The sequence below is a fragment of the Cervus elaphus genome, chromosome 5 (assembly GCF_910594005.1).
Source record: "Cervus elaphus chromosome 5, mCerEla1.1, whole genome shotgun sequence".
NCBI classification, from domain to species: domain Eukaryota; kingdom Metazoa; phylum Chordata; class Mammalia; order Artiodactyla; family Cervidae; genus Cervus; species Cervus elaphus.
This window is the reverse complement of record NC_057819.1, coordinates 112,681,129-112,704,037: the sequence shown is the minus strand read 5'-3', so window position 1 is coordinate 112,704,037 and position 22,909 is coordinate 112,681,129. Positions and strand designations below refer to the sequence as shown.

At 58.0% G+C, this 22,909-nt stretch overlaps 1 protein-coding gene across 3 annotated transcripts in view; it reads right to left on the bottom strand.

The window, feature by feature from the left end:
• Nucleotides 1-17,821, bottom strand: part of RARA (retinoic acid receptor alpha) — a 43,692-nt gene extending 25,871 nt beyond the window's left edge. The window contains exon 1 of one of the 3 annotated variants that reach the window (XM_043904477.1): nt 17,680-17,821. The gene's annotated coding sequence lies outside the window, so the exon portion shown is untranslated. Of the gene's footprint in view, nt 1-8,706; nt 8,919-17,423; nt 17,449-17,679 lie in introns of those variants that run through there. The other 2 variants (XM_043904479.1, XM_043904475.1) reach the window with 2 other exon arrangements.
• Between the last annotated feature and the right edge of the window lie 5,088 nt (nt 17,822-22,909).

Below are 22,909 nucleotides of genomic sequence, written 5' to 3'. Positions count from 1 at the left end.
CCTAGGCTCCACACACAATGAAGCCAGCTCCAGGTCTGCATGCACAGCCCAGGACACAGGTCCTCACAGACACACAACCACAGCCTCACGGTTTCCCAAACTGTACTTCCCCTGGTCCTCACCCAGCCAGGCTGGCCTCTGCACCTGCCTCCCTGTGGGCCAGCCCCCCAACAGCAGCAGGGCCCACCAACACAGAGAAACACTCCAGTGGATTCCCCTCCATAGGGGGGCCCACCTCCTGAAGTGAGGCCCAGGAAGCCATTCACTCCAGACTCCAGGCCTCCTAACCCAGCTTTTGGAGGGTGGGGGCGGATTCAGTCTGGACCCTCTGGAGCTCACCCTTGACCCCAAAGGAGAGACTAACAACAGCCACCTTAATATGCCTCAACTCTGCCCCTGAGAAGTTTGAAACTGGACCATACTTCAAACCTCACTCACAGATACACACCCCAGGGAGAGGCTGGAAGGCGGCCCCCACCCCCATGAGAGCTTCACCAAAGGAGCTCAGCCTGCAAACTTCAATGCAAAGTTACTCAACTCCCTGGGGAAGGCCTTGAGTCAAGGGAGGGGGTAAAGGTCACAGAAATGGGCCAAGGGCCAGGCTGGCCAGGGAACAGGGGTGGGCAAGGGCAGGGATGAGGCGGGTGGGGCCAAAGAGCACAGGCCCAGCCTCAGAAGGTTTCTCTGGAACCATGACCACCCTCGGGGAGATGCCTGGGCCCTGGCCCCCAGCACCCAGGGTGGAGAAGACACTGTCAGAGAATCGAAACCAGCACCAAAGAAAGGGAAAACAAATTACCCACATCCAACCTCCACCCTGTGCCTGCCACCTCCACGGCCCACGGGCACCCTCCCTCGAGGGAGAGAAAAACCACAGGCCCTCACCTCCCATACACCGGGCTCAGCCTCAGCGCAGCACGAAGCGGGTGGGGGGAGGGCCGAAGCGCTGACCACCAGCCAGGCACCCCTGCCCGCTGGGGACCCCCCCACCCTCAAAGGTGCCAGGATCCCTTCCCCAGCATCAAGAGTCCCAGCCACCGGATCCTTAGGTCCCCAGAGTCACACATCTAGAGAGAGAGGCAAAAGTTGGCCGAGCTGTGAAGACAGCAGAAAGAAGCAAAGGTTTTGAAGGGTCAAATCTCAGCTCTGCCACTCTGGGTGACCTTAGACAAGTCACTTAACCTCTCTAAGCATCTGTTTACTCGGCTGTGAACTGCACACCTCAACAACTGGCTGTGTGATTTCGGAGATAAAAGTCCTGGAAAGCACCCAGCACAGTGCCTGGCACACAGGAGGTGCTGGGCAACGGGGTCCCCCGCTTCCCCCACGTCTGCCAGCACCACCTCAGAGCCTCCCTGGCCCATGTGTCAGCACTCCCCTCCTTCTCCCCAGCCAGTGCTAGTATCTGCTGACGGGGCTGGGCAGGAAAATTACCCATTTTCCAGGGTCTGTCTTCCCCCCAGACCAAGGAGCGGAATGTAGGGAGAGGAATACTCGGGGTGTGGGTGGAGGCCTGACCACAACCCTTTCCCAAATTCCCTTCTTTCATTTCACAAACCAAAAAAGGGAAACCTTTGGATTTGGGGAGCGGAGGAGGGGAAGAGAAATAGTCGATTTATTCCCCTGCCCTCAGGGGAGGGGAGCCAGGGGTCCCCAAACCCAGCTGGCCTTGCCCTCCTCTTCATCCACTTCCTCCTCTCTGTTCCCAAGTTCCCCCACAACTAAGGCTCCTAAGGAATAGAGGCCAGGCAGTTCTGGATAGGCTGAGAGAAAAGGGGATAAGGATTGAGGAGCTTAAAAGAAGGGGCAACAGGGGCTTTCCTAAGCATTCTAGACAGTCAATGAATCATATGCAAATGCCACCCAAAGCTCAAGCTCAACTTGGGGGTGGGGGGCAGGGAGTCCAGCCCTGGCAAAAGCAAAGACCCAGCCTCTCTGGACCCCCTTCCCCTGCCAGGAGCTGGCAGAGCAGGGCAGGGAGGGACAGGGCAGATTTCAAACCAGAACAGTGGGCTGGAACTATTTATAAACTTTCCAGGAAAACACATACACACACACACACACACAAAGCCACAACCTCTCCCCCTCCCTCAGACTTCTCAGATCAGCAGACTAATGAACATTACTCCCTTTTCGCCCTTTTCCAGGGGCCCCTCTCTCCTCCCGGCCAGGCTCGTCCTCTGTTTACCTTTTGCTCACCCAGCTCCGGGCTGCAGAAAGCTGGCAAGGCCAGCCCCATTTTGAAAGAGACCACCCCAGGCAGGGCAGAGTAGGATCGGCTGGGTGAGGCTGGGACAGGCGGAGGGCATCTCTTCCCCAACCAGTCCCCAGAAGCCCAGGCCTGCCTCGCTGGAGCTAGGAACTGTTTGAAAACCTGCCCCAAGTGCTTGCAGGGCACATCACTGGAGACAGTCAGGGGAGACCTGAAGTCCAGCGGCTGGCCTCAGGATGCTACCACTGCCCCACCCCACTCCTGTCTCAAGATGCAGCACTTACTCCCAAAAAGTGGGTCTCATGTCTCCCCAACTTGTACCCCCTCGGCCCAAGCTTCTGCCCCAGCCCCACTGGGCTGCCTGATGTCCACAGGCCATGCTCCCCATGTGACTGAATCCCAGGCAGAAAGGGCAATTGGATAACCCAAGCCCAAGACAGGACAGGTCTGCAAGGAGGAAGTTGTGGGGGGGGGGGTCTCTGCTGATCAGAGCAGTGTCCCAACTCCTGCACCCCCAGGGACCACACCCCAGAGGCCCCTGGGAGATGTGCCCCGGGCCTCCAAAGCCCAGGGTGACCGGGGGACCCACTCCGAATCAGAGCTGAAGCCTCCCACCCGGTCTTCTCTCGGAGCAGAGAGCAGGTGAAAGGGCAGGGGGCAGCCCAGGCCTCAAGGAGAGGGACCGGCCCACGGGGAAGGAAGAAAACAGGAAGAGGAAGAGATGAGGCTGCTGAGGCCACAGCCAGACCACAGGAGTGTGTGGACCACACAAAGGCAGCTCTGTCCGGGGGGAGGACCAAAGGGGCACAGACAAAAGGGGACCCCCCCCCAGCTTGGAAACCACCGTCTTGTCTCCACAACCAGACTGGCACGGGGCTTTCCCCACCCCCACCTTGGCAGCTGCCCCCTCACCGCTGTCTCCCCTCTCCGCAGTGCAGGAAGTAAGACTATCACAATGCAGGGGGCCGGGGGAGGTGGGGGCGAGCACAGAGAGCAGAGGGGTGGGTGTGTGTGTGTAGGTGTTGTGTAGGTGGAAGGCTACAGCAATCTACCCTGCTAACTCCTCAGCCCTGCCCCAGCCCTGGGAGTGCCAATGCCAAATCTGAGGGCAGACAGATTGTCAGCAGGACACAGGGCTCCGAGCCCCCCTCTCGGCGTCCCTCCCTAGGGACCGCGCTGCAGGGAAGCCGGGAACGCCCCCCCCTCCTGCCTCAGGATATCCTTTTGGCTCTGACCCCAGACCAGGCCTGAGTCAGACTGTGCCCCGCCCCATACCCCTCTATCCAGCAACCCCCCAGAAACTTCCTACTCCATACTCGCCTACTCAGTTGGGGTTGGAACTAGGGGGAATCTCTTCCCCCACTTTAACCCTACCGGGGGTGGGGCGGATGGTCACTAAGTCCCACGACCTGCCCCGCGGAGGACCGGTGGGGTCAGGGAGAAGAGGGTGCAGGCTGTGTGTGGAGGGGAGAGGCGGCGCTGCAGAGCACCACCTCCCCACCCCCAAATCACACAAAACCGGGGATCCTGCCCAGGGCCCCTCCCTACTCCAGCCCGGACCCCAAGAAGCCGCAGAAACTCCCTGGGGAGAGTAGTTTCCATGAGAACACAGGATGGGAGAAGGTTCTGAAGGGAAAGGGGACAGGAGCAGAGGTTCCTAGATCGGGAGTCTTTCTAGGCCAGCGGGACCCCCAGGTGGAGGTCTGCACAACTAGTCAGACTCACAGTCAGCCACAGCCAAGCACAGCCAGACGTGGTCACAGTCTCCTCGACATTCAGTCTGACTGGGTGGCTGTGACTCCTTCCCACAGACAGAAGTCTGGGGGGCCCTGGGGGATCTGGGGCATGGGAGACCACACACACTCAGCCTGAAACAGCCCCCTGGGCAGGCCCCCCCAACCCACCCCAACTGTGGGCCTAGAGGGAGGGGCAGTTCGCTCCCCACAAGAGCCAGGATAGTGCCCAAGGCGGCCATCTCCATGGCAACCAACAACAAACATCCCGGGAACCACAGTGGGACAGGAAGTGACAGTCATGTGACGGGAAGACAGGTTTTTTTTTTTTCAGTGGGGGGGGGGGTGAGGAAGCTTGTTAGCAGCCCCCCTCCCCACCCCGGGGTAATCAGCAGTCCCCTAAGTTTCCCCCACTTGGAACTGGATGGAGGGAAGCGGGGCAGCTGGGAAGGTGCACACCCCCACTGCAGTGTACGCAGTTGGTCGCAGGGCTGATGGGCCCTCCCTCCCCACCTGCCACTCATGGTTCTCCCCGCTGGGTCCCCCTCCCTTCCACTTCCTGCCGTGACTGGAGATCAGAGAACTCCCCACCGCAGCTTCCCCTTCTCAAGTCTCGATTCCTGGGCTGAAGGTTTCATTGTGGGGCGAGGGACACAAGGAAGGAGGGCTAGGGACCTGCGGTAGGACCCGGGGGACAGAAGCTCCAGGGGAGGGGCTGGGAGGGAGCTACTCCAAGGGAGGTGTGTATACACAGCCACACCAAGAGTGGGTCACGGTGACATACCACCGGGCGCAGTGACACACAGACTGCCTGACCTCAGGCAGCTCTGGGTGGAGGGGGGCAGAGCCACTGGATCTGGCGCGCCCCACTCCACCCTGGTCCTGAGCCTCCAGGTTCATCTCAGGCGTCCACTGGCTTCCAGGCAGGCGAGGTCCCAACAGTGCCCAGCCCACACCACCTCTCCCCTGCCTTTTGTGCTGAGGAATCCCCCTCCCAGCTCCAAGGTGCCCGCCCAGACGAGGGCACCTTGGCCGGAGGTGGGGGGAATGGAACCTCCCGCCACCCCCCTCCCCTTCTCTGCAGATGTCCCAGACTATATTTAGCCCAAACCGGGCGGCCAGCCAGACCCAGACTCCCCACTGGCCTGGAGCTGAGCTCCCAGTTTTTATGCAATTAAAACATTAACAGAGAACCACCCCCATCCACACACCCCACCACCACCTTCCCCCCCAGTCCAGCCACAGCAGCAGAGCTCAGAAAACTTGAACATGGGCAGCCCAGCTCTGCAGCCAAGGATGGGGTGGGGGTCATTGGGCAAAGAGCAATAAATTCATCCCCTTGCCCATCTCCCAGGCCCTACCCCCACAGGCAGGAGAGGCACATCATCCAGGAGATCAGGTTGACACTTGGGAGGGGAGGGGAGGCTTTCCTGGTTCCGGGGCCGGAAGGGAAAGGCATACCCAGTGGGTGGGGGGTTGCCTGGCTGCAGAAATTCCACCTGTCATTTTGCAGCCCCCCTCCCAGGCCAGCTCCAGTTACAGGGCTGGGGGTTGGCAACAGGTGCTGGCCAGGCTGGCAGCAGACTAATCCCCACCCGCTCCCCAGGCTGACAGTGGTGCCTGGAGGTCCAGGCAGGGGCCCTGGCCGGCAGGATGCTGGGTAGAAGAAGGAGGCACTGCTGCCTGGGGGCAGGGGGTAAACCCAGACCCCTTCTGTAAGACCTGGTCCTCTGGACTCTGTGTGCTGGAAGGTCTGGGGAAGGCAAGGAAACCTTAGTTCCACAGCACCTATTTCATTTCCCCACGATGCCAGGCGGGCGGGCTAGAGTGTGGGAGGTCTGTCTGCCTGCCTCTTCCTCCTCCTCCTCTCCAAATTCCAGGAACAGGCAAGGGAGGCTCCAGTTGCGGAGAGAGAGAGCAAGCAGGCGGTCCCAGCTGAGAGGGAGGAGGGGCGGGGACTGGAGCGGGAGGCAAGATCCAGACGAAGCAAGAGACACCCACACCCAAGCCAGACGGGACAGACACACCGACACTGACACATTCTCACACTCTGGGCCTACTCCTCGTGTGCCGCCCACCGTGCAGGGATACCCAGACTCCCTCAGCCAGTCCTGCCAATCTCCAGAACACTCCCTGGACACACACAGTGATCCAGGACTTCGCCCCCACCCCACATCCCCCCACAAACCCTGTGGGCTCCACACAGCAGCCAGAGGGCGGAGAGGGGAACAGAAGGAGGAAAGACAGCAAGCGTCAGAGAGGACGTGGAGCCAAAACCCTGGGAACTGGGGTATCAGTTGCCACACTCCTTTCCCAAAACCCATTAAGTCAAGACAACCCTGGCCATCTTGCCAGGGGCCCTGCCAGCTTCCCACACTCCCCAAACCACCACCACCAGGAAGGGTGTGGGGTGCTGGGCGAGAGGAGATTTACTCATTGCACTGGTGGGGGGCGGGAATAGGATTACCTTCCCCAGACGCCCATCACCCCTTAACCCAGACAGTGCTCCTAAATGGACCCCAGAGAGTCCCAAACTCACCCACCCATACAGCCCAGTCAGGGTCCTGCCCTGTCCATGCCACCCAGAGAACAGGGAACGGGGCACTAAGGTTTTATCTGGGGGCAGGCCCCACCCTGTCACATAATTCTGAGGACCACCCACCTAAGACTCTCAAGTCTGATCAAGGAGTGGGGAGGGGGTTGGGGGGGCTCCCTGAGGGCAGACAGAGACAGGTTTCAGGACCAAATGATTTAGAGGAAGGGGAGCTAATTAACTGGGGTCTGGGTCAATACCCCCAAAATAGACCCCAAGGGCCACTCAGACAATGCCCTTTCCCCCCATAATAGACAGGGTGGCAGGAACCACGTCATGGCACATGTGGGTGACTGTGCCCAGCGGGGGAGGCATAGGGGTGATCAGGATGGGGCTGCCCACAGCTAGCTTCCTGCCAGGCAGCCACATGGTTAGGAGTAGGAGGGGGACCAGGGAGGTTTCCCAGAGTGGTAGTAGGGGCATTTAGGGTCAACCTGAAGGGCAGGGATTTGGGGGCTACAAGAGGAGGCAGCCAGGATCAAGTCGCTCCAAGCCCAGGGTCATCTCAGAACTTCCCCTGCATCTGCACTGCCCTTACCAGTCTGGCAAGAAAGTCCTAAGGTGCCCACCTCATGTACACTCATTCACACACTGCAAATCCAAGATCCTCCACTCCCACGGACCTACTCAAGTCTAACACCAGTGACCGCTCTGTCTCAGGACCCACATGGCCCAGAGTCCCAGGCAGAACTGACATCCAAGCCCCTCCCAGTGCACCAACATCTTTCATAGTCACAAACTCCCTGACTCCACAACCACCCCTCCTGCCACCTTCAGCTCCAAAGACTCTTTTATCCCCTCCCCCAGACTCATCTCCACCCCTCACAGGGGAAGCCCCAAGGCTCCAAGCCACCCCCATTGCAACCTGGGGCTTCCCCGGCCCAGCCTCCCCATCAAGCACAAGGCCCGGGAGGAGAGTTTGGGGCTTGAACCCATTTCCTAGCAAGACCTGGCGACCTTACTGAACCACTTCCCCAGAACAACCCTGCCCTGTGACCACTGCAGCCAGGGAAGGGAATGAGAGACATCTCTGAATCTCCTAACTGGGAAACTGGAGGAGGGATGGCAGTCAGGAGCAGAAGTGAGGGTTGGGGGTAAGCCTGCAGTGGGTGGAGGGGTGGGGGAGTCTCCATTTGAGAACATACACACACATACATGTGCACACATCTCACAGATAGAAGGCAATCTGGTTACAGAAGAGGGAGATGGCATTAGGTGGGGGCCAAGGGTACCCCCCTCCATGCCAGCACATGGGCAACCTATCCAAGGTAGGATGAATGGTAGAGATGTGACTCCAAGACTGGGGGGCTTTTCTTATCTGATTTTCACATGAGTTAGTCCCCATCCCCAGCCTGGCACAATGGAGGCCTGGCCCCCTTCTCAGGGAGCAGCCTGACAATAAGGCAATGCCCAGAGAGGAGAAGGGGCACTGCCAAGCAGACTTTCCAGCGCCCCCCTCCCACATACACATCTGGCTCGCAGCTTCCTCGCTTTCTGGGTGGCACCAGGTCCCAGACACCCTCAGCAGAGCAAAGACGACCAATCTGTGCCTTCCTCCCCACGCCTCCAAATACTTCCACAACCCCACAGTGCCACCAGATTCAGAGACATCCCTCCCTTGACTGCACTGGCTCCCGTCCCCAATTCTGAGGGCTCCCCGCACTCCAAGGGGGACACCAGCTGAATGAGCCCCGCCCCCCAACCGGCTGCCTCTGGTGGGGGTGGGCCCCAGGGCTGATTCTCCCCAAACCACAGGGCGGCTCAGATAACAGGAGAAAAAGAAGGAGGGGGCTAGTCCGTTGGGCATCCGATCTCTCCCCAAACAGGTTTCAAAGTCTTTTTGTTTTACTTGTTTGCGAAAAGAACAGCAAGAGAGGGCAGGAGTTCCCAGCGTCGGTCTGCCACAGCTCGGCGGCCGGAGACACGCGCGGCAGACAGCCCCAGACACCTCCCGGCTGCGCGCGAAGACACCGGAGCAGACAGACGCACAGACGGGGCTCCCCCACCCTGAGCACGGCGGCGGGTTGGGAAGCCCAGGAAACCCCAGGTTCCCGTCGGAACCCGCCCAGCACCGGGTCCCCACCCGCGGGTTCTATCAGGAACAGGCCAAGGGGCCCCGATGCCTGCGCGAGTCGGAGGCTCTCCAAAATCCCCCGGGGAGAGGTTACCTCGCTGTAGGGGGAAGCAATCCGTCCAGGTCACCCGCGGTCACAGCGTATGCTCTGACCCTGAGCCTTAGAGCCGCTCGGCGTCAGGAGTTGCGGGGTCTAGGAAGAGGAGCGGTTTGGGGGGCCGTGGCTCAGGGGCGCGGGGCTAAAGCAGCGGCCATGGCGAGTCACGTGCGGAGGCTGAAACTTTACCCGGAGCCCCAGACTGGGGGGGCGGAGGGTACAGAGCAGCGGGGAGGCCCTCACCCTCCGGCCCGCCCCCGTCCACCCACCGACCAATCACTAGCCAGGGGCGGGCCCACAGGCTCACCCCCCCCCCCCCCACCTCCTTAATAGACCCAGGGAAAGGGCGAGTCTTAAAGGAGCCGCGCCTAGCAGAAAGCTCGACCGTGGGAATCTGGGAGAATCCCTCCCTCTGCCCCAAAAGAAGAGATTGAGAGCGAGAAGGGGAGTTCTGTGCAAAGAATGGAATGAGGATTCAGTGGAGAAAGGACTGCCGTGTGCGGTATCACACTCCCTTCCCCCCAACCACACACATCCACACTCACAGGGGCGAGGATCACGAGGACACACCCTTCACAACTAAACCTGGGTTTAGACAGGTGGCGACGTAATTTGGAAATACACACAGAGATTCCGGCCCTAGCGGTCAAGCCTCTGATCCCCTTCATTATAATCTTCCTCCTGGAGCCCCCTGAAAATGAGAGCTGTGTGACCTTGAGCGAGTCGCTTCCTTTCTCTAAATTTCAATTTTCTCACTGGCAAAAAAGAAGTGCAAAGGCATGTAGACCACCCCCAAGCACGGCCCCCTCCTCTTCCCCTAAACACCTTTCCAACCTGAGTGGGTCGGAGGAACTCTGGCCCAACCCAACCTTTCAGCAACCCCCAGAACCCTTCCCCTAAAAGAACTGCAGTTCTCAGGGGTATTCCAAGAGCTGAGCTGGGGGCGCCCAGGAGCACCCCTACATGATCAGACTCAAGCTTCTCTCTCCTGGTCCAGGCTGGAGGAGACAGGAAAGGTCGCATTCTTGGGGCAGAATCTGAGTCACTCTCCCTCTGCAGAGACCCCAATCCCCGACACAGCCACAAGCCCCCTCCTAGCCTGCTGCTCCGTTTGAGAGGACCATCTGCCCACCTCTAGCCGTCTACGGGGCGGGTGCGGGGGGGCGGACAGAAAGAGGAATCAGTAAGTGAACACCTCCCTCCAGGTCCTCGGTCAGAGAAGTGGCCACAAGTGCCCCCACAGGACTTCCCACTGTAAGGGGAAGTGCCCACTCCCAGGCCTCCTGTGAGGAGACAGCATGACCCGGCTGGCAGAGCTCTCAAACCCACCGGCCCGACGGTCCCCGCTTTTTAGACGAGGAACCCCATTCTGCGAGTGGACACTGGGTTTAATCCCCGAACGCCCAGCACGGGTAGCACAGCCGGGCCTAGGACTGAGGGATCTCATTGTCTCTCTCCAGCTTTGGGCCCTCAGCCTGTTTGAGGTAGGACAAGCAGGGTCGGCAGAACGCTGTGCCCTGAAGTCCAGCGGCGCGGGGCAAGAGCGTCCGGGTGACGCTTCCCCAGGCCCTTTCCCGCCCGCTGGGCTGGGCTGTCTCCCGCTCCCGTCTGGATTTCCGTCCGCCGGTGCGAACCAGCCCCTCCCGCCCTGTCCCGGCCAGATCCATCCGCAAACATGCGCTCAGCGGGCAGGAATGCGCCAATGAGTCCCAGATGTGCACGCCGACGCTTAACCCCTTCTCCCCCAACCCCCCCCCCCCCACAAAAAAAAAGGCCTTCTAGCTAGAGTCCAGCCAGCAGCAGGGGGCGCCGCTCAGAGGGAGGTACCAGCCTGGGAGGGGGCTCAGTGCCAGCCACCTCCCAGCTCGCACAGTCTCCTCCTAGATTCCACCAGTCTAGATTCTGCCAGGCTTCCTTCCCGCGGAGGCCAGAGGGGAAAGATCACGGACACTAAAATGCATCATGCACTTTGTGCACAGGGATACTGCCTCCCACGAAGGGGGGCCTTCACCTACACCTGCCAGCACATGGGGTCAAGTACATTCACGCACATGGGGATGCATGTGTGCAAATGTACACTCAGGACATCCATTTATGCACACGCATGTGCACATTAGCGCACACATGTATGCACACATATGTATACACACAGAACTAGCACATACAAGACAGGCATCTGTGTATCCACAAGGTCATGAAGCAGAGGGGAGGCATACTCCTGAACAGACAGAGCAGGAGACCCACATACAGATGAGGGTAGAAATTCCTGCACCCACAAACCTGCTCCCCACAGAGGGCAGACACGCACAGAACATTGACATCCATGTGTACAAGCACACAGCCGCACACTTTAGGGCACTACCTCACTGCTGAGTTGAACTCCAGCTCTGCAGGACCCACTCCAGGGTCCCCACCCCCACCCTCCAGGGACTCTCATGCAAGAGGGAGAAGTGCTCAGGAGGGCAAAGGAGGGAGATAAGCCACAGTCCCAGGGACCCCTCACTCTTTAAAAAAGACACCCCTTCTTGGGGTCTAGCCTTCCCCTCTGGCAGGCAGAGGAGATGGGCTGGGGGAGGAGCCTGAGCAGCTGATTTCCCAAGACAGGCATCTCTCTCCCAACTAGAGGAAATCTGAGAAAACCCAGATAGGTGTGGGGCCAGTGACAGCCTCAGGTCAGACAAAGGAGATACAAAATAGCTGTGAAACACCCTGGGAGAGCCTACACTTCCAGCAAAACAAGGCCTCCCTTTCTCTGCCAGTGGGGAACTCTTAAAAGAATAGCATCACTGGTAATCTGAACAGAGGATGGGAAATACTGCCCCCGCAAGACCACCTGGATGCAGGTGGGGTGGAGATGTCTGCTGGAACCTGAACTGACCCCACCAGACTCCTCTCCCCCTCCCTAGCTGCTCAGCTTATCCCCCCAAACCCCCTCATGGGCCCACCCATCTCACTTTCACAGTCCTGGGGAGTCATCCAGGGCAAGGCTACTACTTCCATTGTACAGATGAGGAAACTGAGGCTCAGAAAGGGAATGGCCCTACCCAAAGTCATACAGATTGTCAGTGGCAGAGCTAAGAGCTGAGACTCAAATTCACAACCCCTCCGCAACCCCCCATTTATCCTGAATATATTTCCATGCAGCACCCTGCTCCCTCTTCCTTCATCCCCCAACAGAGAGCACAGGGCAAAAACACCAGCCTTGCCTGGCTCTGCAGATTTGTGGGTGGGGCCAGGACATGCCAGAGAGAGATCACAGAAAATGCTGGGGGCTACATACATAGCCCCCCAACCTCACCCCCAAGCCTGGTGCCCACCTGCCCAGCAGGCACGGCCAGTGACTCAGCTGCATCCGGGGGAGATGCCAGGGCAGTGACTCACCTACCGAGAAGAGCTGAGCCTGGCACCTTGCCAGCCCCAGGACAGAAGTGACTTAGTCACCGAGACTGTGATACCCAGCAGGCACAGCCCAGGGATTGGGGACAGGGGCAGGCCGTGTCCTCCATGGTAATCTGCATCCCCAATGAAGACCAGGCATCCTGGGGCAAGCCATGGCACTACCTGCCCCTGAACCCTTACCACTGCCCACACCCACCATGACAGGCCCTGCTTCCGTGCAGACAAGTTTTCTGAGACCCCTGGGCTGCCCTGCCCCTCCCCTGAATGAAGCCTGCCCCTTGCCCATCACTCACCACCCACTCTCCCCCGGCCCCACCTCCTCCTGCCACCCAAGTTGTACCCAGGCTGTGAGTCTCCTTTAACGTGTCTTGGCAGCACCTCCTGCCCCCACAGCCCCTCTTCCCCCCGCCATACACACATGCACTCATACACACTTCTGCCAGCCCTGCTTCTGCCAGCAGCTGCTGAAGTTGTTCAGCGGGAGGGGAATCGGGGTGCAGGGATTGAGTTACCAGAGGCTGATGGGGTGGGCTGTCACCCAATCCCTTCCCCAGCTCATCCTTCCCCCTGGATACAGCCTCCCTCACCCACGTGCTCCCCTCCCACCTCTGGCTGGCAGCCTACTGCCCTTTAAGCCCCTCCACCCCCACTCCACCCAAGCTAGAAAATAAATGTTCAAGGGTATTTGTCATGCGAAGACCAGCCCAGGATATGAGAGAGAGAACAAGAGAGGAGACAGAGACAGACAGACAGAATCATTCCTGTGCCCGCCACAGGCACTAGGTGTGTGGATTTCTGTGTATGTTGAGCCAGAAAGGGACTGAGTAACTAACTCCCCAAGTCTTGGGAGAGTTGATGGGGCCCAAGGGGAGCCGACAGGCTGAACAACCTCAATCCATTTGCACTATTGATTTCTCATACACTGCAGCCGGCCTGATGAGGGGGGATGATAAATCAGCCCCCCAGAGACAGAGAAACTGAGTGGAGAGAGGGGGAGGGGCCCCTGCACCACAGTTGGTGGCCCACTGAGACCTGCTTGGTGGGGAGGAGGCGGGCTGGGCGGCCGAGTGGCAGGAGGCAGGGTGGGGAGTGGGTTTTGGATTAAAGCCTGTCTGGGACACCTCCTTCCAGCTGGATCTGAAGCTGATTGGAAGAAAGAAGGTGGTGGACAGAAGCACCATCTTTAGCTCCCCAAGCAGGGCTCTGAACAACCCCAGAGGGTGCCCTTCACCCACTGGTCTATGGAATGGCGCCCCCTGCAGCTATGCAACATGCTGGCCCCTGGGATGAGGCTCAACTCTGAGGGACCAGTTTCTCCACTGAACTTTCTCCCCCACCCCTGGGCCTCAGAGGGCTCACTTCTGACTGTGATCAGAAGCCAGTGGCAATCTCCCTGCTCGCACCCCCTTCCTTTGTTGGGTGGGTTGGCAGACAACCACTGTGACCTTGGCGTGGCAGGACGGGGGCTCACACAGGGCTCTGGAGAGTCTGGAAGCCTGTATCCTAGTCCTTGGTCGGTCCCTAACTCCTCCTGGGACTGTGGGCACGATCCCCACCCTCGCTGGGTCCCTAAAATGGGGTTAGGCTGGATGCCCCTTTTCGAAGGTGTCTCCAAGCTCCCGGCCAGCCAGCCTGTGAGACAGTTGGAACCGGCCCAGCACCTCGATTCACACCAGTGGCCACAGGCCACCTAAACAAACCCCAACCCTGACCTCCTTCCAGCCTGGACACAGACTCTCTCCACACACGGCGGAGACTTATAAACAAACCAAGCTGGGGTTTACCAAAGACCCTGCATAAACAAGCAGAGAGGGAAAGAGACCAGGAGCCTGGCCAGGCCCTACTTGCTGCCGGATGGACAGACAGACGGAGGGAGCACAGCCCAGTGGGGGGAGGGGCTGTGACAAGAAAAACAAAGGGCGCAAGGGGCCTGGATTGGAGTTCCAAAGCAGCCAATGATGGGGTGAATGTCCAAGGGCAAATCACATCCCCTCTTTCCCCCTCTGTAGGGCAAAGGGATGGGCCAGGTGCCTCCAAAGCCCCTCCTGGTTCTTTTTGGATAGAGAGGGCCCTGGGGGTCCCCAGGACTCCCCCGGCCAGTCCAGCCCATCCTCTGATCAGGACCCTCTTCTCAAGGCCCGACCCCTGCCCACCACGCCTCCTCCTTGCTGTCTACTGTCCCCCGGCCCTTCCTCACTCCTCCGCCCGCCGGCTTACCCTCACCTTGGCCAGCCCCTCTGCCTGCCCCGTGCTCTTCTGCACGTCCCTCCTGCCAGGGGACAGACCAACTAAAAATAGTCCCCGCAGCCTTTCTCGCCCACAGCTGCCCAAAGAGCAGGAAATGAGGGGGGCAGGGAGGCCCATGTCCCGCTCTCCCCCACAAACTCCCAGCCCCAAATCAGGTCCAGCCCTCCAGCCTGGGACGAGTGCCAACTTGGCCATCTCAGGGGCACCCCACACCCCTTCCCTAGGGGGAGGCCTGCCCATAAGTGCCTACAATCTGAGAGCTGTCCTCACCCCACAGGAGGGGGAGAGGAGGCCAGCGGTCTGGAGGGAAACCTTCCCAATTTCTGACAAATCAGTGCCAACCACACTGTGGGCACTGAGAGGGCAGGGCCTGGCTCCACGGACTGGTCTTTTGAGGGCAGAGGGAATTGGTGTGGGGAAGTCTGTGCTGGTTCTCTTCATCCTGGCCCAGCTGGAAGGAAGACAAAATAGTGCCCCAGCCTCAATTATGCTAATCCCCCATTCCCCTAAATGTGTGGGTGCAGACAGAGGGGTTTCGGTAGCCACCCCCAGATACCATGGGAAAAAAAAGCTTTAGAGGAGAGGTCTTGGCTCCCACACATAAAGATGGAAGCCTGGAGGCAAGAACAGGCCATCCCTGCCAGGCTGGGCATATGCTGCCCCCAAGCTGAGTCAGAGGCTGGGAGGGAGGAGCCGGGCTCTGGGTGCCAGGGGCTACAGAGCCTCCACCCCTATCCCACCTGGGACTCCTGACACCTCCAACCCTGGGAGAAGGCCCTCCCCGCGCAGGAGGAAGGAAACCAGCTTAGCGACTCTCTGGAGGCCTGCAGGGCAGCTCTGCACCAGGAGGCAGGCGGGAAACCCAGGAGCCTTGGCTCCTGGCCCAGGGAGGGAGTGAGAGAAATACCTCGGAGGGGAGGAAACAGCCTGGAGAGAGGCAGACACAAGTGCCCCCAGCAGCTCCCAGAGGTGACCCTCCAGGAAGAACTGGCCAGAGAGGCTGCAGGGGGAAAGTGAACACATTTCTGAACAAGAAGGGAGAAGAAGGCAGAGCCCTAGGGATGCAGGAAGCAGGGCAGGCCAGCCAAGCTCTCACCTGCTCTCCTCTCCTCCCATCAGAGCCTCTCAGAGTCGGAAGTGCTTATTAAGGGCACTAAATATCAGGGAGGTCCTAGGGGCCTAAGTGTGTTCCCCCCTCCCCTTATCTCCAGACCCCAGCCTGTTCATTCCTGAGCTTCCCCTGGCACCCCTCCCCTGGGGCCCAGCCAAGTCAGGAGTCAGCAGGCCCAAGGTGGTGCCTGGGAGGCCTGGGCAGTGCCAGGGGCAGCCCTCATACCATCCTCCCACTGGCTTCCCTCCCGCCTGCTCTCGGCCGCCACACATATCTCAGCTGTCGAATCCGATTAGGGCTCTTGCCCAGTGAGCCGGACAAGGAGGCCACTGGGCAGGGGAGAGACAGGGACAAGGACGCGGAGCAGGAATGGCAGGAGGAAGGTGGAGATGGGGCTCAGGGGAGAAGGTGTGGAGCCCCAGAGGACCAGAGAGCTGGGAGCCAGCTATGATCTGCATTAGGGGAATTCTGCAGCCCCTAGGGCAACAACCTGGTTCCTCCATCCCAGAGATGGGCAAAGATGGGGGAAGGAAACTGAAGGCAGAGAGATGACCTAGATTAGAAAAAGAATCCCATCCTAGAACACTATCCCCGCCCCCCCCCCCACCCCACCACACCCCCCACCCACTACCATTTGCACTGGGCTGTAGGATACATCGTCTTATGAGGTCTCTATGGCTGCATCCCTATCAGGCAAGCCGGGCTTGTTACTAATAGCCATTTTTATAAATTAAGAAACTAGAGGCTTAGAGACCTGTATAAATGCACGTAGTCAAATGAGCAAGCTGAGTCTCAAATTCAGGCCTGATTCTCAGTCCACTGCTCACAAGCAGAATTTACTTTCCTTCCTGGGTCAAGAGCAGAACTGAATCTGAAGTCACTCCATTATCCCTATTTTCCTCCAAAACCACCCCTTAGGGGATCTGGGGGATCATGGAGGAATACAGAACATACCCTACACCTAGATAGAGTGACCAGATAGAGGTGCGCCACCCACCCGCCACACAGGGCTAGAGGGGGTTCCCTCAAAGTGTGACCTGTCTCTTCCATGGCTCCCCAGCCCAGTCTGCTACACCCAGAGGCAATACACACACGTACACACACGGTTACTCAGACAAGTCATACACCCCTCCTGCCAACGCACCAAACCAGAATGAGATGCCCTAGATCTTCAGAGAACAAGGCCTGTCAGCCCCCCAGGAGAGGGACAAACAAGTCCCCGTAAACACTAGGTATCAGCCACCCCTCTCTCCCAGAGAGCCTGCAGGAGGGCAGAAGCTTCAGGGTAACACCAGGAGCTCGAGCTCTGAAAGCCAAGGATCCCAGGGAGCTGGCATGGCTGGGTGGCCTCCCTGATTTGGTCCACACCCCCTTCCCCAGCCATCTGGGCTGAGCCTATTCTGGCCTGGGCCACACTCTGGGATCTCTCCCCTTCCATGCATATAGCCACCTCTCTCCTGAGCTTATAGATCTTACAACCATATGGTCTACACACACACACACACACACACACACGTGGGGGGGGGGGACACTTTTCCATAGGTGTTGAGGTGTTGGCAAGGATAGGAAGGGCTCTAACCTGAAAGAACTTCCTGCCGCCCCAGGGAAAGGTCACCCCCACCCCCCCAAAAAAGCTCACAATCTCCACTACCCTCCGCACAGCCTTTGGCCACTCCAGCGTGCCATGAGCCTGGACGCGGGCACTGGTTCTACAAGGCGAGCGGGGAGTGGGGGGCAAAGTCCTGGGCTCTTAGGGCTGGGGGGGGGGGGCGGGGAGGGAGGGCAGGGAGGAAGCAAGAGAGAAATCCCCAGGGAGTCTTGGCTTCCCCAGCGGCCTCCCGGTCCGGCTCCCAGTCACCTTAGCGTGCCAGCTCTCCCCTCGAGGTGAGGTGGGGGAAGGGGGATTAGGAAACACCGCAAAGGAGGGTGCGGGGTCTGGCGCCCGGGCAGACCTTACCCCCACTTTCCATTCCTAGCTGGAGAACGGGAACGCCTGAGGGGCGTGCAGCAAGGGCACCGGAGGGCGCAGGGGCTCGGAGCTCCCAGGCACCCCTGTGTTCCCAGGCCCCCACCTCCCTGGACTACAGCGAGCCGTGGGGGAGGAGAGATGGGGAAAGCCTGAACTGCCGAGAGGGAAACGGCCAGATGAGAAGCAGAGAGGCCGGGCGGAAGGCGGCCGAGGCAGAATTGGGAAGGGGTGTTCGAGGTCCTACCTGACTCAGGTGCGTGCCGGCGGGGGGCGATGGGGTTCCCAGGAGAACCGGGGAAGCCCTCTCAGCTCGATTCAGGATTCCCCCCTGCTTCTGGGTTAGGCTGCTGCAAGAGGCACAGGTTCCCGCTGGGTCCTAAAGCCCACTCTCCAAACAGTAGGCTCTCCCCGCCCTCTTCCACCAGCCGTGACTGGGTCAGCGGGTGCAGAGCTGAACCGATGGGGCAGAAAGAACTCACTAGTGAAAGACGAGGTCTGAGTCATGGGCTGGGGACAGCCACAGTCCCCGGTGTCAAATACACAGCACATGAGAGATTTTAGTTGAGGATATTATGGGACAGAATTAAAGAAAACATTGCTTCTGCCTGGCCTGAACGGATGGATTTGAGCTTTGGGACTGAAGGTGGGGTTAAGATGGCTTTTCTCACCACTCTCAACTAGCCTGGGACTGGGGAAGGGGGGTGTTTACTTTGGACAGGAACTCACTTCTACCCTCCTCCTCCTAGACAAAGCACAGTCTCCCCTAAATTATTCCTAAATGCCTAGGAGGAGAAGGTCATGCCAAGGGGAAAGAAGACACTGATTTCTAGCAAATGGAAAGAGCAGTATGACTTAGGTAGCAATTGGAAATTGGCATTTTTATATCCTTAGACTGAGGCCTGTGTGTCTGGGAGTGTGTTGGGCTGTGTAGATATAGGTAGCCAGGTGAAGGATAAGCCGGTGGGGCTGGGAGTCTTTGGGTTACATCCTTTGGCAGAAATGGCAACTGTCAGTGAAGGAAGGGGATGCAGAACCTAGGGGTCGACTCGGGCTCCCTACGCGGCCCTCAATAAGATCCTGAAGCTTTATCAGAATGAATATGTTAAAGGAGAGTATTTTCCCAGGTACTGTTTAGGATAAATAGGGGGCAAGAGGGCCTCAGCATAATTAGATCAACTTCAAGTTTGTTGTTTAGTCGCTCAGTCATGTCCGACTCTTTGTGACCCTATGGACTGTAGCCTACCAGTCTCCTCTGCCCCTGGGCTTCTCTAGGCAAGAACACTGGAGAGGGTTGCCGTTTCCTTCTCCAGGGAATCTTCCTGACCCAGGGATCAAATCCTGCATTTTGGCAGGTGGATTCTTTACCGCTGAGCCATCAGGGAAGCCCGCAACTTCAAGGTTACAGACCCAGTTAAGGATAGCCCACTTTCTCAAAGGGAGAACTCAGGGTTGGGGGGCAAGGTGGGCCAAGGAATATGGAGGGAAGGCTGCAGAGGGCCTGGTAAACATTTTGCAAGGGGAGTTGCACACACCTCCAGCAGCAAAGCAGGGGAAACGTCATGGGGTGAAGGGCCAGGGGAAGTCAGGGACACAGTCATGGAAGGGAGAGGGCACGGCCTCTTCCTAGAAGGGGGAGAGGGTGGCAGCATTGCCTCAGTCTGGCAGGAAGTGGGGAGAGGAGCTGGATGGCAGGTTTGGAGGGCCCCAGGGTGGAGCCGGTGGGGTGAGCTCAGGTCAAGCCTTTCACCCTAATGTGCCTCAGTTCTCTCCCAGCTGTTAACCAGGGCTCTGGGTTCTTCCCAGGCAGTTAATGAGTGTTTACAGAAGAGCTTGGAGATCTTCAGATCTCAGCTGGGCCACCACTACAGTTATAAAGCTCAATAAGGGCTGAGTGTCTTTGGGGAGGGGAGGAGCAGGGGAAGAGGGAAACAGACGACTCTCTTACAACCTAAGGATAAAGCCACGCTCAGAGAGCAGAACCAGCCTCAGCTGCCACAGGATATCCTTGTGCCCGGGGATGGAGGTCACGTACCCTCATCCTTCTCACCACCACCAAAGGCTGGCCCGCAGCTAAGTGTGGGCAGAACCCAGACTACAGCTGGTCTTCATTAACTCCAGCTCTTTTTCACCCCCCACTGTGAACCCACAGCTTCTACAGGCCCAGGCTGGAGGGGCTGCCCTAGCCCGACCTTGCTGCTGACTCTGGGGTGGGGGGCACCACACCGTAGGCCAAGCTACCAGCTGAAAATAAGGTCAAAGCAAGACTCGCTTTTCCCACTGGGAGCACGCAGAGAGGAAAGAAAGGAGTGTGGGGGTGAGAGGGTGGAGGTGGGGGAATTTAGGGCAAACAGCAGGCAGTGAAGTCAACTGGATCTAGGCCCAGAAACCCCCACACCCTGGGGCCAAGTCTTACTCTAGCTTTGCTTTCAGCCTAGTCTTGGCTGGGCCCCAAACTAGGGAAGGCCCTGGCTGCCCCTTTCCGCCTCCCTACCCCCACCCTTATTAAATACACATTTTATCTCTCAGCATCTTCATTATCTTAACTGAAGGAGACAAGCAGTGGATGGCGGCGGCAGAGCGTCAGGAGAGGGGGGCGGGTGTGGGGAGCAGGCGCACCCTTGTTGTAAAGTGCTGATGAAGCTCTTTCAGGCAGTGTGGGAAACAGAGGCGGGATCAAAGGCAGCGAGGCTGATTCAGAACTCAATTAGAGCTTTTTAAAAAAGGAGCTGGCTCCCTCCTTTTGCCAGGCTTCAGACAGCCTTTACCCAGGCCCCTCGCACCCAATTAGCTTCTACTGCCAGCACCCTGGGGCCGGGGTTGAAAATCAAGGGGAGGCCAGAGGGCACAGCTTCTCCCCCTGCAGACCCACCCCTTCTGAGAAGGCGGAGACCTGCTGCTGTCCGTGTAACTTACAAGGTCTCCGAGGGCACCTGATCTTTTCAGGAGGAACCTCAGCTCACACCTTTTCCTCAAAAGTTAAAAGAGCTCACGACCCCAAAGGTGGGCTGCTCCCCAGCCCCTTGCCAACTAGAGGCTGCGCAGCTTCTGGCCCACCTCTGGGGACACTAGGTAACATCCAGACAGACACCCCCTCCTCCCAGCCAGTAGGTGGGACTCTCTCCCCCAAAGCCAGGGCCTCCTGGGAGCAACATGGAAGTTGCCTCAAGCAAAGTATCACATCAGAGGGAGCCATTGGAACGCATCTGAGGCTGAGAAGCACCGCGCTGACACGTGCCACGGGATGGAGCGCCCCCTCTCCTGCCCCACCTCCCTGCAGAAGCACCAGCCCCGGCTGCCTCCAGATCAGAACTGTCCTCAAGATGGAGAGGGAGGCAGCGTCTTACTCCTGTCACGGATCTGTTCACTCAACAACTGTTCATGGAACACCGACCCCCCCCCCGCCCCCCCGCCAGGTCTCGGGCCCTGTACTAAGTGTTGGGGACAGATACAAGTGTTAAAAAAGCTCTCCACCTCGGCTCTGTTTTGGTCTCTCTCTCAGTAGTCAAGGTAACCTCTCCACAGATATTTTTAAAAAGCCCCAAGTCGTATCTCCTTCCTACTCCTCAGTTTTTATTGGTGTATCTTAAAAGGGCGCAATGAGGGGGAAGAAGGAAAGAGCTCTGCCAACTTTGGATCTCTGGGCAGCTTGGACCTCACACCCTCTTGCCAGTCATCCAGCCACAGGCAGGTCTTCACTGAGCCAGAATTGTCAGTTGCAGCTCCGGGGTTGAAACTCACACGTTTTATTGTGTCTGTGTGCGTTCCACGGCAATACCCACCCAACACTCTATAGAAGCTTCCTCTGCTTCTGTGAAGAAATAAATAAACCAGGAGACAGACACACACACCCCACCACCTTCGAGAGGAAGAATGTAGGTCAGCATCTCTGCCACTACTCCATGTGAAACGGCCTATGCTCCTGGCAGAAACCAGTAACCACAAGCCCAGCCCAGCCCCCTTAAAATCCCACTGGCTTCCCAGGGCTCTCAGCTTCGGCGAGGAAAGGACTTTCTTCCTGCTCTCAGTCTGCTCCCCGGCTGTCTGAATTACATTTAAGACTCCGCTGACAAAACATACATCAGCCTGTGCTCCCACAAGGGCAGCGGAAGCCAAGCAGGGACTCGAAGTCAGCTTCACGCATCGTTGACGGAACCAACCCTGTTCCAATTGCTGAAGTCTTAAGAGCAGCAATGACCTAGAAATTGACAGTGGGGGGAGAACCGAAGGGAAGGAAAACGAACAAACCAGTACACAGAAAACCCGATTTCCTAATACCAGGGGAAAGGGAGAGGGAGGAGGTAGAGGGGGGAAGAAATTTGGCCTCTTTGAATCTGCAAATGCGATCTTGGCTCAGCGCCATAGAGGATCCACAGCGGCCCCAGTGCGAGTCAAGCCATGTTCCTGACTCCAGCCCTACAGTTAAGAGGAAGGCGCCAAGCCTCAAACACAACGAGGTGGGGAGGTTGCTCCTCTTTGGGCAGGATCCTACTGTGGACACAGAACAGACAGCAGCTGCCCACAGTGTGGAAACAAACTGTAAAGCAGTCACGTCTCTTAAGGCTGCAGCATCCAATAAAATGTAATTTAAATCAAGCCTCGCATCTGTTCTCAATCCCATTCAGTCTCTGCTTTCCATCAGCCTTCGGACAATCTCTGCAATTATGCTCGTTAACCCTTATAGCCCCGGACACTTTCCAAGCTGCTAGGTAGAGACCAGTGTTCTCCCCTCGCAAATTGACCTCAGAGGGAACAAATGCTCTAGTGAAGGAGTGTGAGACATTCAGACTTCTGTCTACAGACTACGCTCTGCTACACACACTAGCAGGTAGTGTTCATTTCAGAGGGCCCTATGTGTCCCCCTTCTATCCTGTGCCACCTGCCGCAGCCCAGATCACATTGCAGGGATACAGTGGGCAGCATGAATGAAACAGTGGCCAACTGATCATTTGTACACATATCAAGTTCTCAAACCCAGGCCGTGTCAGGAAGGCAGGAGGCAGAAGCCAGGGAGCAGCACAGACTTGGTCACTGGGTGTCAGACCATTCCTATCACACATGGTTTGCATTCCAAGCATATGCTTGAGTTATAAAAGTACAGCAGTCTCCCAGAGGAATCAAACATCAGGTTTTTTTCTCCCTTCCCTCAAAACTACCCCAGTCCCACACCTGCACTCCTAAGATAGTCAGTGTTATCATGGTGCCCTCTGGTGTCCCCATCACAAACTGCCATTTAATGTCACCGGAAGCCAAACCCAGAAAAGTGGGGACTTGAGTAACCATGTGGATTAATTTATCTAAGAAGACTGGGAAAATGAGGTTTCAATGACAATCCAAACCCAAACAAGGGCGTCTTGAAACAAGTGGCTTCAGCTGAGGGCAGCTAGGACCGTGGGACAGTTTGGGGAGGAATTTTCACGTTGCCTTCTGAAAAGTTTGAGCTCTCTTGAAATGTGATTGCTGAAGAAGACAAAGAC